This window comes from Equus quagga, chromosome 6 (genome assembly GCF_021613505.1).
Source record: "Equus quagga isolate Etosha38 chromosome 6, UCLA_HA_Equagga_1.0, whole genome shotgun sequence".
NCBI classification, from domain to species: Eukaryota; Metazoa; Chordata; class Mammalia; order Perissodactyla; family Equidae; genus Equus; species Equus quagga.
Genome location: NC_060272.1, coordinates 38,567,498 through 38,593,159, shown reverse-complemented (window position 1 = coordinate 38,593,159; position 25,662 = coordinate 38,567,498). Strand labels below are relative to the sequence as shown.

At 34.5% G+C, this 25,662-nt stretch overlaps 1 protein-coding gene across 1 annotated transcript in view; it reads right to left on the bottom strand.

The window, feature by feature from the left end:
- Positions 1 to 25,662, bottom strand: part of KLHL1 (kelch like family member 1) — a 333,377-nt gene that overhangs the window by 269,297 nt on the left and 38,418 nt on the right. The gene's annotated exons all lie outside the window — the stretch shown is intronic.

Below are 25,662 nucleotides of genomic sequence, written 5' to 3'. Positions count from 1 at the left end.
CATTAAACAGCCATATAAAGTTTAGAAGGAGATGAATATATTTTACACCTTAATTAACTTACTGAAATTGAACCAGATTACTAAATTAGCCAACGAATTTGAATACACCTCTAATCTTTCTAAGTGTATTTTAGAATAAATGTTATAATAAAGTCATGGAATTATAATGAAGGGATTTATCCTTCACAAAATCCGTTATGCGGTTGAATGGATTGAAGTGTGGTGTGTAGTAACAAATATTAATATTTGTGGTAATTACAGAATAATGAAGTATGCTCTTTAATATGGCATAGTAACTAAATGAAATAACATTTGCTGGTACTATTAATTTAAGTTAAACTTGTACATTGAATAAAAGGAACCCCCAAATCACTTTTATCGCTAACTCTTTAAGGAGAATCAGTCTTGGTAAATATTAAGTGAAGAATCCTTTGTTTCCTGGCAGGTCTGTTTATGGAGATTTGGAGACCTAGGCAGAACCCCTGCTTCACTCTAAAACAGGTGGGAGATTTAGAAAATTAGGGCAAGGAGGCTGGTGTAGTGTGGGAATCTATATGTGAGCCTGAGTTTAGTGAGGGAAGGCAAAAGCTTTGATGTTAAATCTTAATTTGGGGAAAGAATTGAGATGATGAGGAGTTTCTCAAGCCTGATAAGGAATTAAACAGGGATAATGCTAAAGGAATAGATGTGTCTAATATTTTCATTAGGAGTATTTCTAGTCTATAAATTTTAAGAATACAGAAAAAATATATGTCAAAAATAAAGATTGGTGAAACTTTAATTTTAAATGCTGCTGATTTAGCTATTATGTAATAGAATATCCTTTAATAATGGTTCAAAATGTAAATGTTTCAGTGATGAATATCAATGTATTAAATAATTGCAGGGATTACAAAGGATCTTATATCTGGAAATAATAGTTACGTTTCTAAAATAGTCATAGCATAGTTTTTATAATTTTATTTTATTTGAGAATATTATACTGAACTAATTGCCAGCAATGGCACATACCAGTTGTATGTAGGTGGATATAGAAATTTTCTGAAAATGGCTTTATTTACCATCTTTCTTAAAAGATAGCGTCACTGGATATACCCCTAGATTTATTTATTTTTTATCTTTTAAGTTCTTTGAAGGTATAATTCCACAATGTTTTGGATGTTACTGTTGCTGTTGAAAATTTTGTATCAGTGTTGCAATTCTATTGTGTAAATTTCATTGAGTTTAGGCTCTTTTCTCTGTCTTTGGTTTTCTGCCATATAATTATGTTTTATTTCAATGTGGGTTTATTTTCATTTAAATTATTTGTAATTTATTGTCTAAAATCTAAGAATATGTGTCTTTTATTATGTACTTCTAAACAATTCTTAACCTGCATATCTTTGTATTACTCTCTTATTTTCTCTTTTTTCTTTCTGATATTCCAATTAAATATGTTAGAACTTCTCCTTCCATCCTCAGCATGTCTTTTTTTTAGCATTTATTTAATATCTTCTATTGGTTTTCTCTTCAGTACAAAATCCTATTTAACACATTAATTGAGTTTTCTAAATTCAATTATTTTCTTCACTTAAACTTCTATTTTCGAGCCAACTCTGATGCCCTTGTGGTTACAGTCAGCGCATGCTCCACTTGAGTGGCCTGGGCTTGGTTCCTGAGTGCAGAACCACACCATTTGTCTGTCAGTAGCCACACTGTGGCAGCGGCTCACATAGAAGAACAAGAAAGACCTACAACTAGAATATCCAACTATATACTGGGGCTTTGGAGAGGAAAAGAAAAGAAAGGAAGATCGGCAAGAGTTGTTGGTTCAGGGTAAATCTTTCCCAGCAAAAAAACAAAAACACCAAAGAAAAATTGTACAAATCAAGGTTGTAAGATGTGCTTTAAGAAAAAATTTCTATTTTGTTTCTGCAATAGGTTTGATCTTTGTTTATGGATTCTAACTTCATTATATTTACAATTCCTTTTTATTTCTTTAGACATTCTGAATACACATTTTATATATTTCATCTGATCATTCCAATAGCTGAAATCTGTGTGTTTAATTTTACTGTACCTTGATTTTATTACAGAAACTTTCCTTGTGCTCCATATTTATAGTCAAACCTATCTTACCCTCATTCCCTCCACACCATACCTAACCCTTGGCAAACACTAACCTGTTTTGCATGTTTATAATTATGTCATTTTAAGAAAGTTATATACATTTAATCATACAGAAGTGACTTTTTGTTTTTTTTTCTCATTATTATGCCCTTGAGATCCATCCAAGTTGTTGTGTTTGTTAACCGTTTCTTCCTAGACATAACTGAGTAATATTGCATGGTCTGAAGGTTCCGCAGTTTGTGTAACCATTCCTCTGTTGAAGGATATCTTGATCCTTTCCAGTTTGGGGCTATTACAAATAAGGCTGGTAGAAAAAATCATATACAGATATTTGTGCGTGAATAAGCATTTATTTTCTTCAATAAATGCCTGAGTATAATATCTGTGGTTTGGTTTTTTTTAAAGAAACTGCCAAATTATTTTCCACAGTGGTTATGCCATTTCATATTCCCAACAACACTGTAGGAGAGAGATCCAGTTTTTCTACATCCTTGTTAGGATTTGTTACTGCCATTTTTTAAATGTTCGTTTTTTTAAATAGATATGTAGAGATATCTCATCATGGTCTTAATTTCTATTTCCCTAATGGATAGTAATGTTGAACATCTTTTCATGTGATTGCCATTTGTATAGCCTCTTATTTTAGATATTACTTTGTGTCCTTTGCACATTTTCTAATTGGATTGTTTAGTTTTTTTTTTTTTTTTTTTAAGGATTGGCACCTGAGGCAACATCTGTTGCCATGCTTCTGGTTATTTTCTTCTTCTTCTCTCCAAAGCCCCCCAGTACATAGTTGTATATTCTAGTTGTAGGTCCTTCTGGTTGTGCTATGTGGGATGCTGCCTCAGCATGCCTTGATGAGTAAGTGGTGCTATCTCCACGCCCAGTATCCAAAACGGTAAAACCCTGGGCCATCGAGCAGAGCCTGAGAACTTAAACACTTGGCCATGGGGCCAGCCCCCTGTTTGGGTTTTTTAATGATTGAGACTTAAGAGTTCTTATCATAGATGTGAGTCTTTTGGCAGATATGTAGTAAGCAAGGATTTTATCCCACTTTTAACTTGTTTTATTTTTCATCCTTTTTAGCAGGGTCTTTCAAAGAGCGAAAGTATCTGATTGTCATTTTATTTATGTTTTATGTTTTTCTCTCTGATTTTTATTTCTGTATTTTCTTCTTACTGCTTTCATTAGGGTTTCTTGAACATTTTAAAGAATTTCATTTTTATTTATCTTTAGTGTTTTTTAGTCTATCTCTTTGTATAACATTTTTAGTGCGTTGCTCTAAGTATTCCATTGTATCTAAATAACTTAACAAACTCTGTGTGTGTCAGCATTTTCTCAAAACTTTATCTCCTTTACATCCCTTTACCCTGCCACATTTATCTACACACATTGGTAACCACATTAGACAATGTTATAATTTTTGCTTTGACCATCAAATATAATTTAAAACCTCAAGAGTCAAAGGAGCATATGTTGTATTTATCAATAATTTTACTCTTTCCATTTTCTTTCTTCCTTCCTGAAATTCAAAAATTTCATCTTTAATCATTTCTTTTATATTTAAAGAACCTCCTTTAGTCATTTTTTTAGAGTAGGTCTGCAGACGACAAATACACTTGACTTTCCTTCATCTTACAATGTCTTTTTTCCCCTTCATTCCTGAAGGACATTTTCACTCAATATAGAATTCTAGGTTGACAGTTCTTTTCTCTCAGACTTGAAGAGTATTGTGCCACTTCCTTTTGACCTCCATGATTTCTGATGGGCAATTCAGTGACATCCAAATTGTTTTTCTCTTATAGGCAATGCTTTGTTTCTTTCTGGTGGCTTTCAAGAATTTTCATTTGTTTTTAGTTTTCAAAAGTTGCATTATTATGTGTCATGATATGGATTTTTTGAAGTTTGTTCTATTTGGGGTTTACTCACCTTCTTGAATCTGTTGGTTAAAAAAACGATATTATCAATTTTTTTTGTTTTGTGTGCCAAATTTGGGGAGTCTTCAACCATTATTTATATGAAGAGTTTTTGAGTCTCACCCTCTTTTCTGCTCCTTATGGAACTCTAATGACACAAATGTTTGATATTTTATTGTAGTCCACATGTGCCTGAGGCTATGTTCATTTTATTTTTCCAAACTATTTTCTTTCTGTTGTTCAGACTGGGTAATTTCTACTGATTTAGCATCGAGTTAAAAAAATTCTTTCCTCTGACGTCTTTATTCTGTTATTGAACCCATCAATTGAGTTTTATTTTAATTATTGCATTTATTTTAGTTCTGTAGTTTCCATCTGGTTTTTTATTATACCTACTATGCATTTGCCAAAGACTTTCTATGTTTTATTTCTATCAAGAATGTTTATAGTGTTCCTTAAAACATTTTTATGCTTGCTGCTTTAAATCCGTGTGAGATAATTTAACACCGGTGTCATCTCAATGTTGGCCTATGTTGTCCTATTTCATTCTGTTTCAGATCCTCCTGACTGTTAGTATAATGTGGGGTTGTCAGTTGTGACTGGACATTTTGGATTTTATATTATAATACTCTGGATCTTATCTAAATCTTGTACTTTAGCGTGTCTTCTCTAACACTGCTCTGGTGGATGAATGGGGGCACTGCCTCACTACTTCCATGTTGAGATTTAAATCTAAGATCTCCACTCAGCCTCTGTTGACAGGGTGGTAGAAGGGTGGAGGATGCAAGATGCTCTTTGTTACCACTGGGTAGGGGTGAAGTGGGAAGTCAGGCTTCCCATTAGGTCTCCACTGATACCATTCCAACTGGGATGGGTAGGAACACATTATTACTGCTTCCCATGTAGCTTGCACTGACACCGTAGAGGGGCGGTTTTGTTAATAATGATTGATTGTGAAAATCCTGACTCTCCACTAGTACTCCTTGACCTCATCCTAGCAGGGAGGGGAAGAAGTGTCTTGCTACCACTTAGTGGCTAGAAATCCAGGCTCCTCATACAGACCCCACTGAGAGTATGGGAATGGGGTTTAGAAGGGGCTCTTGTTGTTGCCATGTGGGGATGAAACACCAGACTCCCTACTTGGCTTTCTCTGGGGCCACCATAGTGGGACCTTCTTATTCCCTGGTAAGGGTGGATGTCTAGCTTCCCCCATCAGCATGTACTGGCAGGAGTGAGGGTGAGGCTGTACTTTTTTCCTCTTTTATCTGGCTGAAGTAGATTATCATTTAAAAGTTTTCTTTCTAAAACTTTCTGTCTTGCTAGGTTGTCTATTTCTAGAAATTGGCTAGAGAAAGCATATCTTCTTGGAACTTGTTTCTCTGCCTATTGGTATTTCCAGGTTGCCAGCTTCTTCCGTAATCCAATCTGGGCTATATAAGGCAAAATACAACCCTGAGAACTCACCATTGTGTTATTCCTTGGGTCTTGAGGTATCTAACCAGTCTGCTTTCTTCTCTCTACATTCTATCTGCTTAAGTGTTATAGATGGACAGATAGATAGATAGGTTGATAGATTAACAATAGATTAATAATAGATCTATCAATCGATTTATCTATTCTGGGTTTTTAGTTTACTTAGCCAGAGGAATAGGGAAGAATCCATCTTCTCAGAAGCAAGTCTGACTGAATTTTTAAAGACACACTAAGAGTCTCTCAGCACAGCTACCACTCCCACTCTGATTCATTATCTCTCACGTGGACTTCTGCAATTGCTTCCTGACTGGTATCTGTTCTGTAATTCTTAGTCGCTCTCATGCACACTCTCATCTCACGGCAGCAGCAATCCTATAAAAAGTAAGTGTTTGTCAACCTCTGTTCAACACTCTCCAACAGTTTCTCAGTATACTCTGAATTAACCTAGTTCTTTTCTTCCCTACGCCATTTCTTCTCTTACCACTCTTTCCCATGGCTCAGTTTGCATTGGTCTTTTGAAGTCTGTTTTTGTTCCTAGAACACTCCACACATTTTCTCCCTCCTAAAAGCATTTTACTTCCTCTTCTCTTTCCTACAACACAACTACCTCAGTTATTGACATGGTTCATTACCTCACTGCATTTAGATCCATGCTGAAATGCAATCTTCTAGAGAAGCTTCTTGTCAATCTGTCTAGTAGCACCATCATTTTGGTTACTTCCTGTCCCCTTACCTTGTTTTATACATAGTACACACTCAATATACATTAGTTGAATTAATTTAAATTATTTGAATTAAATGAATAAATTCACATTAAAAAAACATAAACCTAGACATTTATATGTGTATATATATATTTTTTCTTATGTTTGCTAAAAATTCATTTTAAAACATCCGGCAGCAAGATATATGCCTAGATGTGACCAATATTATTTTTCTTTTTGGTAAATAACATTATTTCCAAATGTATAAATATATGATCTTCGGATTGGTCTTCATGAAAAAACTGAGCCTCTCACTAATTGTTGGTATTATCTTGAAATATTATGTATTTTCACTTAATTCTCAATTTGGAATTGTATTTTAGGATTAAAGTAAAAGCAGACATCTTATCTCTATTATTAGGAAGAAATGTTACTACATCCTTGAGCCTCTAAACAACACAATCTGTCAGGTTTTAAGTAGTCAGCATGCAAGAGTTATATAACTGAACTAGACTCCTGGGCTCTAGTTCCAGTTTTGATTATAACTCCCTGAGTAACCTTAGGAAAGTCATTTAACCTTCTGTGACCAAGTTTTGTTGCTATAAAAAGGAAATAGCAACATTTAACTCCCATGGGTCTTATGTACAGTAATTCATATTTGAAGTCATTTTCTAGATATTTACACACACAGAACAGATTGCTTTTTGAACTATAACACCAAAGTCAACACACAACTCAAAGAACACAGCCTTGATTCATATGTCCATCATCTAAAAGCTGTGAGTTCTTTCTCTTGGGTGATCTTTCGAGGGAAAAGTTGGATTAGTTTCTAAAATCATTAAGTCAAACATATTGCAGTCAGGAGCAAAATAATCTATGATAAATCCAATAAATCGAGCACATAGTTGCCCTTTTATGCTTTATCTTGATTTTTCAATCCTTAGTTTTTGTTAGTACAATTCCTCAATTGCAAGCAGTCTCCTAACATTTAGTAAATGTACTCTAAAAAAATGGGATTTTGTTTTCTATTGCACTCTAAAAACAAAATCACACATTTATGGAAGATTTACCATCTGTCAGATAAATTGCAAGAAGTGGGAGATACATACATGACCGCCTCATACTCTGAAAGCAACAGAGTGGGGGAAAAGAGCTAAGACACAAATATCACAATTTGAACTCCATTAAAAAACCCCAAAATAAAAGCAAAACACAAGAAATCCCCTTCGAACTTCTTAAGTTGACTGGGCACAATGTGTGTTTAAATGTTTGAAACATTGCTGGATTTACTCTTTATAAATGCATATCTAGTTTAAAGGAAATATTTTTTCTCAATGACTAATGAACATCCCTGTAACACGTCTCCTTACATGGCAAAATCAAATGTTTCACATTAGTTCTTCCAGGTCGGGTGGTGCTGTCCTACCTCGTTTCATTCATAAGGACAGGAGCTAATGTTTAGCTTCCAGAGTAGCAGAGAGACTTTCCTCTACCAGATTGTCAAACTTTTAACCAAATTTAAATCCTGTGCCTGAAAACTGCCTCATCCCAAGTAAAGCCTCCTTTCATTCAATCAAACTTTCAATTGATCTCTAAGGAAATACTTTCTAGCTAAGTTGCACTTCTGTGCTTTCTTTCTCTGCTCTCTTTCTCTGCAGTGAAGAGGGGGCAAAATGTTGAATCTCTTTTTGGTAGCAGAGCAAGCTCACTATAGAAAGAAAATTTGATTTGGCCAAGAATCCAGCAGAGTGGGGCATTCTTGACTGAGGATATAACCAATGAGAAGATATGCAAAGCACTGGAAACATTTCTTGTGTTTATCACTGGGACCTTGAGTTTGAGAGAAAAGGTCACAAAGAGTAAGGTGGGGAATATAGTCAGGAGGATCACAGTGGCAGACTTTGTGATGATGTTTTACATTAATTATAACATTAACTCCTCACATGACTCTGGAAAGTAAGAATAATTGTCCCCATTTTACAAATAAATATGCCTTGCAGAAAATAAATAACACACTAAGATCTCATAGGTATGGAATGACAGAGTCTACACTTACGCCCAGTTTCATCTGACTTCACAGCCCATGTTTTGATAGCTTGCTACACCAAGCACTGATGCAGCAATTCTGGATTCTCTTCATCTTCTCTCATCCCAAACATTATGGCAATTGTTTTTTAAGGCATTATTGGTATTAGATCTTTGCATGATAGTTACAAACTTAGGTTACATTGACTGCTTTTAATAAACTCATTCAACAAATACTTATCCTGTGTTAGAGATTATGAAAAGTGCAGTCAATAAAATGCTCGTTCTCTTATGGAGCTTGCAACCGAGCCATCCTAACACGTTCACAACAGTGTCAATGTGGATTGACCAATCCAGAACACAAGAATAACTCAGAGTCTGAAGTGTTTGTGAAACACTAAATCTTTTCATAAAAACATAAGAAAAAAATTTAAAAATTTAGCTTGACCAGTTTGATTTCAAAGAAAAAACCAAGATCACAAACATTTGGTTAATTTTAGAAAATGGAGATTATATTCCAATCTAGAAATTGGTTCATTGTGCACAAATATCCATATTACCCAAATTAGGTTCAAAAGGAAATTAGTTTATATATGTAATAATCATATAGGAACAAAGCTGGCCCCATATAGAGTAGAGTTAATGAAGACCATGTTCTTTAGAGACACATTACTTCATCCATTACTGTTTCTCAATAGTAATATTGGGAATTCATTCCACATAAAACTCTGATCTTATTGAAAATGAAATTCTTCTAACCTCTAAGCAGTAGTCTTCATGTCATGTTTTAGTGATTTCAATTTAGCAATACAATTTCTGAACACACTGCTTTATAAATATAGCTAAACATTCATGAATTGAAATATCATATTGGAAACAAAATCAAATTTTAACTTCAAAATGTAACTTTCCTCCTTCAATGGCTGTTTGTGACTATATCCTACTTCTTCTCTAGCTGCTTCTAGATTTCCAGTCATAAGCAAAACAATATTCAAAGGTAGCATGGAAAAAGCACCTCATATAAACCCAGGGCTGGTCTTGGTGCTTTCGGTGGTCAACTTTAAAACCTTGCACATGGCCCTTTGTATCTCTGGACCTTAGGTCCTTTCCAGCATAATGGAAATGCTCCAAATATATTACTGATGAGATCTCTTCAAAGTCTGAGACAAGTTTCCATTTCTTTTTTGGGAGAGACTTCAGCTCTCTATCACTGGCATACATCACCCCACAATTTGGCATGATGTCTCAAGAAAAATCTTAGAAAAAGAAACATGATACTATTGCATAAATTACATTTTCCAGGAATTTAACTCAAATACACACTCCCTAGAGTTTCAATAAGCTGACGGGAAATGGGCACTTTGAAAACTCAGAACTTAATACTGTGTGATTATCTACCTGTCAAAAATGTTGATGTTACGTAGAATGCACAACTATCTAAATTCTGTATATTTTTCAGAACATAATTTAAGATTCAATTTTATCTTGTGATTATCTCTAGATTTATCTTTAAGCATATTTGAATGATAAAAGGTGGATTGGTTCAATTCATATTCTTTGGTAAGCAAGAAGGTTATTAAATAACCATGGGTAGATATTATTAAATCAACTTTATCTGACAAAGCAGTCAACTGGAAAGATTTTGAAGCCTAAAGATGGTACCTTAAAAGAGGCAAATATAGGAAAAATGAAGCCAGGTGTAATGGTAAGGCTATAAAAATCATTTTATCTACTTTTGTTTTGCTTGAAGTTGGTCTGCATCATTGGTGTAAGTACACTTTCTCTTAAAGAGAAATTCATTGTTACAGCTTGGACATATATTATTGAAGGCAATATCCTTAGTACTGATAATAAATGTTTGATTAGCAATGTATAGTTTAGAAAGTCCTTCTTACTCATTATTTAATTTATTTCCTATAACATTTTTTTTCGAGAAGGGCAATATTAAAATTTTATAGCTATGGAAAATCGAGACCAAAAAGGTTTAGATGAGTATCCATTATAGAGCTGCTAAGCAACAAAACCAATTCTTCTATTGGTAATAAATCCCACTTCATTTTTATCTTTTTGTCTCTAAATCTAACTTAAAGAAATATCATTAGTTCTTGACAAAACTATATTTTTTCTTTTTAAAATTCTCCACCTACATTTTAAAATACTTTGGTAACACTTTATCAGATTTCAGAGTTCTTCTAGAAATCACTACTTGACCTTGGTCTGAAATACTAATAAAAATGTTAATGAGCCCCTAAATTAGCACACAAGTGAACAGCAGCTATGTTACTGGTGCTCCCACCATCTGCTGAAGAGTGTAATCATCATCTCCATAAACACAAGCATTTATAATTTATCACATAGCAATGACACCATGCTAAAGTCTGTAAACTTTTAATACTTTACTTACAGAGGATTTTATGATTTACAGTGTGCTTTTTAATACACGGTTCATTATCCCATTTTAACTTCATAACAAACGTAAAAGTGAGAAAGGTAGGTATTTTTGTCTCCATTTTCTACTTGAGATAAATGAGGCCAAGATAAATGATGTGGTGTTCCCGGAAGACAGAGTTAGAAGTACAAATTTAGTATCGCTCACATTTGTTTTGGCTTATCCCAAAACAGAAAAAAATGATTCTGCTTGTTGTCTTCTGACAGAACATTAATACTGACAATAAACCAAATTATCTAAAACTACAAAGCAGTAAAATGGGAGGAAAAAGTGAAGAATGAAGCACAGTAATAAATAACTTATTTGGAAGTGACACTTTAACAAATATTTTTCCAGAATGTGAAATATAAAATTAAGACTGTAAATAATTTCCTTTCTTAACTTTTGACTGTGAAAATACTGCTACCTTTAATTGATCATTTAAATTGATCAGATGAGACTATATAAAGAAACAGCTTCAAATTTTATCACTTTAATATTAGTAATAGAACCCATCCAAAGTTTGAAAGTCATTTTTTAATGCTCTAAATGTCATCAAAAGGAAGCCTTTTGACGGAAACTGACTTGTGTTCCATGAAATATTCACACACGATTCTGGAGCTTTCTTCCTTCTTAAGAAATCTTTCCATAAAATTCTTCTTCAGAAGTCAGCATCTACCTCTGTATTAAACTTTTATCTAGAGAGTTAAAGTTTTATAAGGTTTAAGACTGTAAAATATTAAAGTGAAGGTTGAGGTTCTGATATGTTCAGTTAAAGAAACTGAGCAAAGCTTTTCCTTTTTTTTACTCTTATTCTTTTCTTCATAAAGAGCTTAAGAACTGAAATATAGTGCACTTCAGAAATTCCCTAAGGGACAACACTGATTGACTGTTTCTTCTTTCATGTGTCATAACTGGTATTCTAAGACTCAGTTAAAATAAATATTAATCTGGTCAATTACTAGCTGATTTGAATTACTAATTTATTTTTTATATCTGAGTTTAATTATAGTAATCCAAACTTCCACTTCTCCAGCCTATGCAATCTTCCAAAAACATTTTTAATGATGATCAAAGACAAATATTAACCTGATTTTGGTAACTATCAAATTCTAAATATGACACTTTTTCTGAAAGCAATTTCACAAATATCTTCAACATATTATCATCAACATCTCTGTGGCATTTTATCATTTGGAAAGTGTTTTCATATGTACTAACTAACTTTGCATTAATAATTATTATCCCCAGGAAGTTGAATCTCCTATCTTCCATAGGTAGCTGTAGCAGATAAGTAACTCTTTCTCTAACATCGTACTTATAATAGAATTGTAAATAGAAATCAAAACTGGCAAGAATAAGGAGGTCAGTCACTCTTCCAAGCAAAGTTTTGATGGAGTATAACATATGTCACCGGGAAAGACAGTATACACGTCTAGGTCACAGATTTCTACAAAAATAGATGTGTTGGGTGGGGAGTTAGAATGTCCTATACAATAATTATTAAGATATTTTCTCGGGGCTGGCCCCGTGGCCGAGTGGGTAAGTTCATGCGCTCCACTGCAGGTGGCCCAGTGTTTCATTGGTTCGAATCCTGGGTGCGGACATAGCACTGCTCATCAAACCACACTGAGGCAGCGTCCCACATGCCACAACTAGAAGGACCCACAACGAAGAATATACAACTATGTACTGGGGCGCTTTGGGGAGAAAAAGGAAAAAAATAAAATCTTTAAAAAAAAAAAAGATATTTTCTCATGTAAGAATTTTGGGCCTGGTGAGTGACTCAATGTTGCATAACTAAGCTAATGTAAAAATTTCGTAGCATTTTATTTAATTTAATTAGTAATACTATGATTTTCCTAAAAACAAAATCTCACAAGATGACCATTTGAAGACACTTGTTTTTCTGCCCCAACTTAGAAAATGAAAATGCATAACAGATGGTTACACCCTTTATTGATAGTTGCCTTCAGTTCATCAAGTTTTACTTTTGATTATAGAAAATTTTACCCTAGAGTTCTTTCTATGTAGTGTTGTTAGCCATTACTGTTTATTTTGGGAAAACCAATACAGCAGATACTTGATAGTCACCAGAAAGAACACAGGGATATTTCCTGTTAAAAGGCTAACGTTTCCTGCAGACACTTCATGAGTCAAATTTAACTCAATTATAGGAAGAAATTCCAACACTGACGTTGTCCAAAGGAGGTAGTTACATATTAATTAAACTATTGAAATGTATGGTAATGAGCACACAATAAAGGTATTGTCGAAGAGCTTCTTGGAATAGATAAATGGATACCTCACTGATTTTAGGGGCCCTTCCCACCTGTGATTTATGATTCTATCTGCTCTTGTTGACAATAGGGACTGTCTGCCAACTTGTCTACTAACTTTTCAGAGTTGGTGGTAAATTGTTAAGGAAATCTACATCTGCTTTTTTTTTATGGGCTCCAAAATAAAAATCTTAACTTAAAAAAATGGAAGTGAAGGTATTTCTTCCATTTCTGGTTTGGTGGGAAGTTATTTCGATTTGTTAAACTCTATTAAGTTAGATTTTATAGATAAATTTTTATCCTTATGTGTGTGACACATATTTCCAATATTTCAGACACCTAGATTTCATATTATTTATCACTGATCACTACTTTCTTAACAACTGTATAGGGTGCAGAATTTCAATTCAGTTCATACTGGAATCCAAACGCCCAGCAAGTAGCAAAAATTTTGATGCACAGAAAATGTGTTTGCTCCATCAGCAGTGGAATTCAAAGTTAATGAAGCCATAATGAAATATGAGTTATGTCTCTTTTTAATGTAGTATATTTAATAGCACTCTTTTATGGCTACAAATTATCCCCTTAACCATGAAAGGTAGGGACAAAATCAATAATACTCTTGCCCTATGGGAAGAGGTGACAAAGGTAAGGTACAATTCTGGAGAACATATAAGTTATTTCTCACACTTCTCCAGTATTTGTGAGGAGTGTTCAGAATAGCTATATTCTAAAGAAAGAGACTTCTTCTGAGATCACAGCTAAACTGTAAGAAAAAAAGCTTAATTATCTTTTATCTTCCAAGTTTAGAAGGCATCATCGAACCGAGGCTTTCCCATATTTGAAGCCACTACTTAAAATTTGAATTTAATAAAAATGTTTTTGCTAAAAATGGTAAAGGTCCTAGACACACACACACACACACAACATATTTTAATATATTTTGAATAACTAATCTTGTGTGCCAATATTTAGTAATATAAACTGTTAAAAGATTTGCTAAAAACATAAGAACTGTTTTTCTATTTCCTTTCAAAAAATAAAACAAAATATAACTGGGTTTTTTGGTTTCCTCTGAAATAGGCTCTCCTCCTCTCTTCTCATGCACATGTATTAAATTCAGTCCAAAACCACCAAGGGTGGGAGAGGAACCAATCAGGTGCTAAAACCTGTTCTTGAATATGGAAAAATAAGAAGATGAATTACACATGCTGCTTGATCTTCATGAAAATATGCTTGAGTGGGGAAACAAATAAGTACACAACGAACAGAAGTGTGTACACGGCAGAAAGGGATTATTGCAATAAATAGACTAAACAACCTGTAATGAGTACACAAAAATAAACTGTTAAATTGAGGAGAAAATAGAAAAGTTATATGTAAAAACTGAAACTTGATTGTAGTTTTGAAGAAAAACATAGAATTTCAAAAGGTAGAATATGATATCAAAAGGATAAAGAGTATTGTAAGTTCTATGAATAAAACATAGAAAGAGATATTTAACTCCAAGATTTTTCCAGGAAGTACACTTACTTAGAGTGGTGGAGCTTTCAATATCTAGTGGGTAATATAAGATGTAGCCAGCCCTGGTGGGCTAAAGGTTAAGATTTGCTGCTCTCACCTCTGTGACTTGGGTTCATTTTCTGGTCAGGGAACCACACCACCCGTCTGTCGGGTGTCATTCCGTGGCAGCTGCATGTTGCTGTGCTGCTGAAAGCTGTGCCACCAGGATTTCAAATACCAGCAGGGTCACCCATGGTGGACAGGCTTTAGTGGAGCTTCCAGACTACACAACTTGGAAGAAGGACCTGTCCACCCACTTCTGAAGCATTGGCCATGAAAACCCTGTGAATAGCAGCGGAGCATTGTCTGATATAGCAGTGGAAGGCGAGAGGATGGCGCAGAAAGACCTGGCAGGGTTCTGCTCTGTTGTCCACAGGATCGGTAAGGCATTATATGCAACATTAAGAATTTTATTCTTTATAGTGTAAGCAATAGGAGATGCTGAAACCTTTATGAAGAAGTGAAAATAAGATATATTTTTTAGAAGTTTAATTCAGAAAATTTTGTCAAGCGTATACTTTAGCAGGGAAAGAAGTTAAAGACGGAAATTAATTATCACACTACTGTCAAAGTCTACTTAAACAGAAGCAATGGAGAACAGAAAAAGAGAGGAAACATATTTGAGAGATAAAAGGGATTAGTGACTAATTTAGTATGAGAGACAAATGAAGGGAACTAAATAAAGATGCCTCCAGGGTTTCTCTTCTGAGAATATAGGAAATATAGGAAAATAGGTTCTGAGCAGGTTCAAGTGAGAGTTGGGAAAAAATTGACGTTTATTTACTACATGCTACAAACTGTGCTAGTTACTCTGCATACATTATCTTGTTTACTTCGCGTGAGAATGTAATGATAGACATTATCTTCTCTGTTTTTGGTAGAACAACAAGCATGTCAGGAAAAGTAACTTACCTATTATGGTACAATTTTAACTGATAGAAATGGAATTTTTACAAATTAAATAAACGCATGTTTGTTTTGAACTTTAATTTGATGTAAGTGTACAGTATGTACTATTTTGTGTCTGGATTTTTCTCAGAGTTATGTCTATGAGATTCATCGTGCTGCATGTAGCAGTAATTCAGTTTTTATTGCTTTAAAATAGTCCGGTGTATGAATATACCACACTTTATTCATTCTATTGTTGGCAGATATTTGGTTGTTTCCAGTTTGAGCTATTACCAATAATATTGTTATGAACTTTTACATACGTTTGGGTTTACACATGTGATTATTTTGAGAGTGTGGATGTTTAGGAGTGGAATCGGTGGTTCATAATGTATGTGTGTGTTCACATTCAGTGTATATTGCCAGACAGTTTTCCATACTAGTTCAGAGATTTACATTCACATCAGTAGTTGCACTGCATCTTTGAAAATACTAGCTATTGAATTTTTTTTTTCAAAAGTTTAGACATTCTGATGGATACTTTATTATATTTCATTGTGTTTTTAATTTGCATTGCATTAGTAACCTTTTGAGTGTCTGCTTTTGTAAAGTGGCCTGTTCAAGGTTGCTAATTTCTAAAAAGTTGGTTCTTTGTGTCTTCGTTGCCTATAGAAGTCCTTTATATATTCCAGGTAGAAGTTCATTTTTGGAAGTATATATTATAAACATCTCCTCTGTGACTTGTTTTTCACTCTCATAATGGTGTGCGCAGATGAACAGAAGTTTTGCATTCCAATAAAGTCCATTTTATCAATCTTCTTTGGATCTTCTTTAAGAAATCTTTGTCACAATACATAACGATATTTCTGCATATTTTGTCTAGATGTTTTATGGTTCTCACCTTTACATTTTGTTATGATAAATCTATAGTTGATTTTGTATATAGTGTGAAAAGGTATCAAGATTTAAAATTGTGTCTTTGCAGGGGCCAACCCCATGGCCAAGCAGTTAAGTTTACATGCTACCCTTCAGCAGCCTGGGGTTCACAGGTTTGGATCCTGGGCACTGACCTAGCATCTGTCATTAAGCCATGCTGAGGTAGCATGCCACATAGAAGAACTAGAAGAACCCACGACTAGGATATACAACTGTGTTCTGGGGGGTTTGGGGAGAAAAAGAAAGAGGAAGGTTGGCAACAGGTGTTAGCTCAGGGCCAATCTTCCAAAAAAAATTTTTTTTCTTTGCAGATACACAACTGATCCAACATTATTTACTAAAATCACCATATTTCCCCACTGCACCGCAATGGCAACTTTGTCATGTACCAGACATATGTGTTCTGTTTCTATTTCAACTAGTTATTCAGCTATCCTAACACAAATAACACAATGTATTTTTCCCTTAGCTTTATAAGTTTCATTATTTTGTAGAGTAGCTCTTTAAGATTGTTTACACTATTTTTGATCCTTAAAAATTCCTTAAAATTAGAGTCAGCTTAGCAATTTCCACCAAAAAATGAAGGAATGTGAATTGGGATATAATTTAATCTGTACATGATTTGGAAAGAATTGATTTCTTTACAAATTGACTCTTCTCATTCTTAAGTATGATATATCCTTCCACTCATGTAGTTTTAAAAAAATTTATCTTAGAAATATTCACAGTTTTCAGTGTAGAATCCTTATACATCTTTCATTAAATTTATTACTTATAATTTGTTAAAGTTTTACAGTTCTTATAAAAGTCATCTTCTACACATTTCACTTGTTATGGTTTATTCTAATTTAGAGGTGTTAAAGTAACTTTATATAGTGATTTTACATCCAGTAACCTTACTAATTTCATTCATTAATTTAAATTTATCTGAAGATTACTTTTTGAGGGAGAGGCGGGGCTTAATTTTGGTCATTTGATTCTGTTTTTTGGTATGCCTGGAACTTTTTATTCAAGACCAGATATTGCATATGAAAAATTGTGAAGATTAATGATGATATTATCTTCCTCTGAGAGGATGAAATTTTGTTTTGGTAAGAAGATAAAGTACAGGAAAATCACGTTTTTATAGATGAAGAAAGTCAAATTCTACTTACTTATTGAAACCTACTTACTTACTGGCACTTTCTTGTGGAATATAGCCCACTCAGCGGGCAACAAAAAACCTGGGGTGTTTTCCTTAGCCCCTTCTCCTTGGCAGGCTTGAATTCCAACTTTTGCCTGACCAGTAACATGAGATTTCTTACATTTCTGTTTGGTTTTTAGCCCTAGTGGCCATTTACTGCTTGGTTTATTGGCATCGCTTCCAATATCCGCGCAGAGTGTTAATCAGCAATTGCCTTAAGGGAGAAAGCTGTGGGCAGAGCGTCCGGCTCTCTCCTTTGCTTCCCTCTCATCCAGGGGCTTGGATTTCCAAGTCTTGTTCAGCTTGGTAGCCCTAAAGTCTTTTCTCCTCACAGTGAGGCTTCAACGTCCTCCAATTCATGATTTTTCGCGAATTGGCTAAGGATTTGAGGGTAAAAATTAGCTGCACATATTGAGCTCATCTCAATTCCTCTCTCTCCTCTCCAGGATCCTGCATCCCCAAATCCTTACTGTCTTGGTTTCTGTTTTTGTTTGTGTGTTTGTTTATTTTTAAGCTACTTTTTTTTTTCATTCTCGGCTGGAGAGGAATTTGATTCTAGCTTCTGTGACACCATCAGAAGCATTAATCTTGTGTTCTTCTAAGCATAATAAACTTGGAGGGCAGCATAAAATCTATATAGAACCATCTGTCTTGAACTCATGAGAAATTTGAAGGTACACATGAAATTTTAAATTTGAGATTTATTCACCCAAATTTGCCAGTATAAACCATTTGAGTGACTTAGATGTAAATGTAAATGTGTGCTTTCCAAATATATTTGTATTACATGCAACCTAAGTAAATTATTTAGGGTATACAAATACGTTGAATCAGAAATCTAGATCAAAACTTCTTAATGCAAGATACACAACTTTTTTTGTTCTTAGTCTGTTTAAGTAAAACTGCAATGGTTCACCTTTAATCAGTGCAAGACAAAAATGGATACCCATTAAAGTGAGTATAAATAAATTATTCAACAAATAAGTAAATTAGCATGCCTATCTTATCATAATTTTTATTTGCCTACTTTATTTTTTTTAATGTTTTAGTCTTGCCTTTGCAGACAAGCATATTATTCTTACCAGTTTTGATAATTTTATCCAAATTCATATTTCTGTAACAGAGTTATATTCTAGTTATATGAAAACAGTTAATGTTTGTTATAAAAGGAAAAGAATTTAAAAAATTAAATGAATTTGTCTTTTCAATTGTCAAATTTTTCTCCTGTTCGAAGGTATGTGATATTTTCCTAGATCTTCTTTTTACCTTAAATTAATAAAGAAATTTATTTTCTCTTCTGAAGCTTCTTTTTCACTTTAGCTTTCTCAATCGCGTCATGGTTACTTGTTGGACATACTTAGTTAGCACTGTTAAATGTGGCCACAGGTTCTAACCTTTCTTAACAACAATCCAGTTTTGCTAAATGCAACTCAGTTTTAATTCATCAGTAATTCCAAACCTTTACCTAAAATTCTACGAATCCAGGTCATTTCTGATTGCTTCTCTTTAAGTAGACTGTTGTAGGTGGAATACACAAGGCCCTTGAGAGATACAAGTGTTTTCTATATTCCAATATTACATTTTTTTAAGGTCATGGTTTTTTTCCCCAGGGAGCCATTCCACTACAACATTAATAACAAGTGCATAATTTATACCTCTAAGAAGGATGAATCTTATATACTTTTTAAAATCTGCAATCACAGCTTTTACAAATGTAATGCATTTACTAAAATTTTACTGGCATCATCAAATGATTTCTGAATTGATCATTCTAACTAATGAACTGTTATGTACAGTAATGTTTATATAGTCACTTTCACACATACTCTCATTTCCTCATGCCATTTTCTCATTAAAAATTTATCCATTAATAAAATTTAAATGAAAAAAATACAAATGAAAAAATAAGGAAATTCAAAATCACAACTTACCAAGCATGATCATAATTCTCAAATTCCACCCACTTAATAGCATATCTTATCAGAAACTTCAATGCAAGTAAAATAGGATTTTGGTTTTGTGAAATTCCTGATTTTACAAATGTTGTAACTTCACCCTTTTTTTTTTCAGGAAGATTAGCCCTGAGCTGACATCTGCTGCCAAGCCTCCTCTTTTTTGCTGAGGAAGACTGGCCCTAAGCTAACATCCATGCCCATCTTCCTCTATTTTATATGTGGGCCGCCTGCCACAGCATGGCCTGACAAGAAGTGTGTAGGTCTGCACCCGGGATCCAAACCCTGGGCCACCAAAGCAGAATGTGTGAACTTAATGGCTACGCCACTGGGCCGGCCCCTGTAACTTCACCTTTTGCTTCAAAGAAATCCAAGAAAGAAAGAGGAAAACTATTCAGATAATTTTGAATTTGTTCTAATTAACAGCAACAAAAAAGAATATGAAAATATTCATTACTCCACGTCTAATAACACATCCATGCAAGCTACCTCACCACCAACCGTCTTGCCTGAGCGCCTTGCTTCCCTACATATGAGACTTGCTGCCTTGGAGATTATATTTATAGGTGGGTTTATGTAACTGGATGGTTTCTTTTTCTTCCCAGGGTCTGAGTTATTCTTAAATTCAACAGAGTTAACTGAAAACAATCCAAAACATCAAAACTATGAAATGTTTTCTTCAAGAAAATATCCATCGAAATACTGAGATAATAATCATAGATTATAAAAAATTCCTTTTGAGAATTGATTGACTATCAATCTTTAGTTAGAGGACTAATTAAAGGACATGGAGACAGACTGAATAAAGCAATAACTATTTATGAGGACTAATTTACCAGCATGCAAAGAGAATGAACAAAGCAACAATATTTATTTTTGCCAGTTGGCATCAAAACACTTGATAGGTTTCTTGGACAAAAGATGAAAAAGACAGTACTTGCCCTCAAGTTCAATGTCTGTTACAAGCACAATATCAGCAAAAACCATAGAAATGGCTTTTAAAAAATGTGTTGGGGCCGGCCCCATGGCATAGCTGTTAAGTTCAGTGCGCTCAGCTTTAGTGGCCCAGGATTACAGGCTTGGATCCTGGGTGCAGACTCTACACCACTTGTCAGTTATGTTGGAGCAGCAACCCACATATAAAGTGTAGGAAGACTGGCACAGATGTTAGCTCAGGGCTAGTCTTCCTCAGCAAAAAGAAAAAAAAAAGAGTTGTGTTGTAAATATATGTAAGAATCGAGAAATCAAGAAAGGTATGTGTGTACTCAGCTCACCAGAGATTTGGAAAGTTGAGGGTGATGTGAGATGGTCAGCTTTGTAAGAACTAAATATTCTGAATTTAATATTCAGAAGTATGATTCACGTTAGTATGCACAGGGTGTTATCACTCGTCCTTCAGAGGCTGCTGCTCAGCCTTCACCCACACACCTGTTGTGATAATCCCCGCCATGGTTGTAACATTTCATATTTCCAATTGTTTGATTAGTATTCCCTTAACTATAAGCTGTACAAAGTTAGTGGCCATTGCCTACTATTGTGTCTGTAATGCCTAACACAGTCTCTAGTAGAGTAAACATATCTTGAGTAAAGGAAGAAATATAATAATAACTACCTTGACCACCTGCCAGTGCGAGTGCACCACCGACCTGCAGGGCCATCCTTGACTTAGGTCTAAGCAGGGGGAGAGAAACTGACCCCTAAACATCGGCTCCCTGACATCGCTGCCTGGAACTTTCAGCCCTTCAGCTCCCCTGATTATTTACTTTCTTTTCATTAAGGTATAATTTCAATACAATAAAATGCACACATATAAAGTGTACAGTTTGCCCAATTTTGACTAATGTGTACATGTGTGAAACCACCATCCTATCTTAATTACATTCTATTTCCCTCATTCTGGAAGCCTTCATTGTACCCCTTGGCAGTAAAATGCCATCAAACCCTTTGATCAGACAGAGACATCTGATTTCTATCACCATAGATAATGTTGGCCTGTAGGGACTCCACATGAATAGGGCTATAAAGTATGTACTCCTTTGTATCCAGCTTCTTTTGTCCAGCCTTTTTTTGAAATTTATCTTTTTTTAATTGCTCAGTAGTATTCCATTGTATAAATATAAATCATAATAAAAAATTTATTCATTTCCTTGTTGGACTTTTTCCAGATTTTGACTATTTTGAATAAAGTTGATGGTTTCCTGATTCTTGTCTGTTATCTCATGGAATTCTGACTACCAAATTATCAAATCTATGGTGTCATTATATATCTGAATCTCTGAAAAATTTTTTGTATGTTCCTATATGTATAGCAGGTAGGGGGAAATAGTTCATAATTTTCATTCTCAAAGAGAGTTGGCCCAATGTAAATCAAAGTTGTTGACTCTGATCCCTTTTTTTGTTTTAAAACACATCGCAACTTGGCTCAGGACCCTGTCTCCTCGCCTGCTCAATTGTCAATTCTTGGCCCAACTTCAAATTTTTCCACATCAGTTCTTCATGCTGCACAAGACTCAATCTCTTAACACAAATATATTATGAGAGGGAATGAGGAGGCAAATTAGGGAGAATAAAGAGGCCATAAACATCGATTTTTACATTCCTTGTTGCTTAACTTCTGATATATTTATCTAAAATGATTAATTTATTTAATATTGTTTGAAAAGATACCCAAAGTCAGAGACAGGCTTTTCTATGACTAAAGAGTACCACATGTTTCTTACCTTTAAGAGATTTATATTCTAGCAATATAGACATTATTAAATAACTAAAGCACAGCTGTTATTTAATTGCCATGTGGAAAAGTGTGTTTAGAAAAATGAATCAGGGTTTAAAAGGATGGAGAAAGTGATTTTGGCCAGCACCTAGGTCATGACCACAAGATGCTAACTTGACACTCTCTAATGCTTTATTTATCTACTTATTTACAATAAACACTTGTTTATTGACTATAAGACCAAAGCCATGAGGAACAAAGATGCTTGAATGTAGACCTACCAATATTTCTTCTTTCAGTGACTCCTTTCTGATTATAGAAAAATTATTATTAAAATTATTAAATAATAATATAATTAAAATTATTGTTAAAATAATAATCTTTAACCATAGCTGCAGATACTGGTAAAGAACAAATTAAATTCCCACTTAAGTTACCTCAAGTTACTAAAATTTGGGGGTACTTGTATGCAGGATTTCATATCCTTGGGTGATTCAGGTCAAGTGCTTTGCTTACAAGAGATGAGCACAGCAACGCTGTCAGCCCAGCTTCATAGTCAAATCTCCCTAGATGATAGCATAGTAGCGGATCCTCCCTACACCTTGAGCCATATTAGGGAGAGGACAATAGATTGGGACGAATTGAGAAGCAGCTGACTAAGAGTAGCAGGTTGCATGCTGAGGTGCTTGCCTATTCCCACAATCAAGAAGAAGAAAACAGCTATTCTTTTATTTAATTTTATTGTTCATTAACATGGGGAAACACGTTGCACCATCAGTTACTGTTTAAAATAAAACTTTAAGAACAGTGGAAGGTTTTAGGGGCCATAACATTTTCCTTTGGATTTTATTCTTTAAATCTGTTTTCAGGAAAATCAACCATGCAAAGGGGAGCAATGTAAACCCATTTTAACCAGAACTTTTACAGGTTTACTTCAATGCCACAAGCAGCGCCTTTGTTCAATGACACCTGAGCATCAGTTGACGTCAGGGCTTCGGCAGGTGGATCAGACAGATGGTCGTCAGAATTCCCAGGTTCACCACTAACATTCATTGCTTCATCAAAAGCAAGATAAAGCAAAAAATATTTAAAAGAGAAGGCTAAGCATATATCAACTCCTATTATGGATACTAGTGAGCTAAATTTTGCATTCCACAGTGATTATCTGGGGGAAATTAAGGCATTAACTAAAGACATTGATAAATATTTCTATGAATTTGCTCAGACAAAAATGTTTTTCAAACTACAGACTATAGCATAATTATTCAAAATAAACAGTAATTAACTGAACTAAATCAAGCAACACAAGGGTTTGCAAATTTGCCCTGTGGTTTACCAGCTGTGCTTTTTACTGTCTGCACTGTGAATTTACACTCAAGCTTTGAGTTCTCAAGAGGTGGTAGAAAATTGAAGCACATTCTAGAAGCACATTAAGTAAGGGTAAAATTACTAATTTAGTCAGTCTGAATCATCTGGCCATGAGAAATGTATTTTAAGAAAATCTTTATGAAGCAAATTAACAAGCTTTTATTGGACTCCCACTATATACTACTATGTGTGAATGAAACATGAGGATATGGATTTAAATAAGACATTTAGGGCATAAATAGAATAAAAAATAGAGATGATAAGAAAACATTTTGGCGAATAATCTAACTAAATCAGTGAAATGAGAAAAATTCCTCTTTAGAGAAAACAGGTTTGGGAATCAGAAACTCCATGTACGATCTCTTTTTTGGCCTCAGATTCATAATCTTTCCTGGGGAGTGAGAAAGGTTTATTCTTGAGCCTGATAACACTGGGAAAGCTTTCTTATGCTTGCTTCTTTTTGTCATTGAGATAGGATGCACAAAGCATGCTGCAGAAGAGTTCTTGTCATTGTCAGGGTTGGAATTACAGTAAGTAATTTGCATGGCACCTTACGGCCTATGCTAAGTTCTTAGATTCCTATTTGTAACCATAATATACATTATACTTCTGCTGAAAGTGGGAAGATTACATTACAACAGAACAAAAAACAATCATTTTTTATAACAGCTCTTAAATATTAATCTCTCTCTCCACATACATAAGCACATTTCTCCACATTCAGAGGGTCATGTTTTCTTTATAATTCCAAAAGCCTAGTTTTCAATGTTTAATTTAAAAAATAATATTTATTGAGCACTCTCTAGGTCCTTGAGAAAGCCCTGGGGACATAGAATCGAGAAAAGCAAGTCTCTGCCTTTAAGGTTCTCACAGTCTAGTTTCCACGAGATTCAGCTTTATAATCTAGCTCAACTGGATAAAACTTTTATGTCATGATCATTCAAACAGTGACTGAACAAGTATTTAAAGTCAACATAAAAAACACACTAGTCAAACCTGAGGAAACATGTCTAAGCATTTTCACATTATACTGTAGAAATAAAAAAGTAATATATAAAAAATACCCTCTATTCAGTGTTTATTCTACATAATACATTTGAAGTAATAGTATTATCTCATTTAATTTTCAAAACGCTTTGTGAAGTAGGTATCATTTTTTCCTATTTCTATGTTATATTTACTTTAATTTACTCTCTAGTTTATTGGTAGAATATTAGTATCGTGAGAAAGTGAGGGATTTGCCACGTGTCAGACAGCCTCCAGGTCTTGGACACTGCCTGGGGGGAACCCGTGAGGAACTAGGGGTAAACTGCCATTCAGACCACCTGCTGCCCAGGCTGTGGTCCAACAAGAACAGATCATTCAAGTGGAATTCCTTCTTATAGGCTGAAAAAAGGACAGGCCAGGGCAGGGACCAGAGATGACATATTCCTACATGAGAGGTTCTTGGGGAGGCTCTAGATGCCACAGCTTTTGGAAATAGGCTGAAATACTCCAACAGTGAGACTTTCAAAGAACTGTGGAATACAGAATTGCCATTGGAGCCAGTCAGAGCCGTCATCCTCTATCATTACTTCCATCATAACCATGGTTGCCATCAGGTAACATGACCTACTAGTGGAGGCAAAATTTTACCCAAAACTAGAAGGAGGTACAGAAGAAATAGGCAACTACAATCACCACTTCAATAAGTCTAGTAAGAAGGAAGACTCCAGAAGCACTGACAAGCCTGCACCATGACTGGTCCCGATACACCAGTCATCTCGAATATTCAGACCATCTCAGACATAGTCATCATCACTTCGCAGCCACCTTTGTGGGGAGGTAGGTGGCAGGTTTAATTATTCTGTTAACTCCAAAGGCTATTTTTAGTGTAAATAAAAATGCTTGAGTTTGTTTTCCTGAGGATCAGTCCAGTGGATGTGCAGACATCCAATTATCATATGAAAATGAAGATAATTTTAATTTAACGTTTTTGAGATATGGGTTCAACTTTATTTTTTTCCAGATGGCTTTTACATGTTATTTCTTTTTTTCCTTTTTATTTTTTCAGCTCTACTAAGGTAAAATTGACAAATAAAATTGTAAGATATTTAAATTGTACATTGTGATGATTGATATATGT